Raw genomic sequence first — 1,231 nt, forward strand, 5'->3', positions numbered from 1 at the left:
CAGTTCTTTCAGTTTGAGAAATGCTGAGCGTGTTCTTCCTTTTTGGTTTTCAGACTCCAGGTCTTTGCACATTTCATTATAGTAATTGGCTTTGTCTAATACATAATTTCATTATGTATTACTATAATGAAATGGGCATGATCATGTAGGAAAACCAAATCCTTACCCTCTGTTGGGAGAGCCAATCATTACAACAGGTTGAAAAGGGGAAGCAAAAGGTTTATTGAGTATCGATACCCAAGGAGACAATTAGAATCGTTTCTCCAAAATGCCTGTCTCCTCGAGCTGGGGAACGGTTAGGGCTTTTAAAGGAATCAGTCTGGGAGAGGAATAGGTCTTAGGGATACTGATATTTTCTTTTCCTTACAGGATGAGTCGTAGCTGTCTTGTAGTCTCTCGGCCCTTCTGGTCAGTGATTAAGAAACTGTTCTTGGTCCTTCAGAGTCCTTGCAGCTGTCTAGATTGATTTTGGCCGGGGAAAGAGTATGGAAGGGGGTATCTTCAGGCCCCTCCTTCGGGGGGAAGGTCTCCTCTTCCTCCTTATCTTTGATGCCCCACTGGCCTGTGTCTCCTTTCCCAGGGTCACCTTGTAACAGGGTATGGCTCTCAGCTACAACTAATAGGGGAAGAGTTATCCTTTAAGGAAAACACTGTTAGGAATAGTGGAGCCAAAGAACTCAACGTCATACATCAAGGCTGGCTGTACTGTTTACTCAGAAGAGAATGATGAGGGAAGGAAACACAGTGAGTTCCTCACTAAGACTAACGTCTACTTTAATCCTGCCTGTTAGCTTGTAAAGAAAGGTTTTGCAGGTTTCAGCGAGGGGCCCCTCCACGCTTCTCTTTCAGCCTTCGTCAGTCACACAGGCTGAGGGCATACAAGTTCTTTGGACTACTTGTTTCCATGCATCTTTAGTTTTTTTTTTTTTCCCATTCTTCTTTATTCTGAACAAGGAGAGACCCATCATTGCATCTAGATGGCCGCTTGCAAGGTTTTAAGATGTCCAAGGCTTAATAAAAGTATCAATTGAACCTGTTTCACTTTGGGGTCTCTTTTCCCCTAATACAAAGGTACATAGTGAGAAATGTACCTGTCATTGAGCTTCCTAGGGCATGATGAAGGAGCTCTGGTGGTGCAGTGCCTAAGGTACTTGACTGCTAACCAGAAGGCTGGCGGTTCAAACCCACCAGCCACTCCTCGGAAGGAAGGTTGGGCAATCTACTTCCATAG

This window comes from Orycteropus afer, unplaced genomic scaffold, assembly GCF_000298275.1.
Source record: "Orycteropus afer afer isolate SDZICR_OR568_19922 unplaced genomic scaffold, OryAfe1.0 scaffold00099, whole genome shotgun sequence".
Taxonomy (NCBI): domain Eukaryota; kingdom Metazoa; phylum Chordata; class Mammalia; order Tubulidentata; family Orycteropodidae; genus Orycteropus; species Orycteropus afer.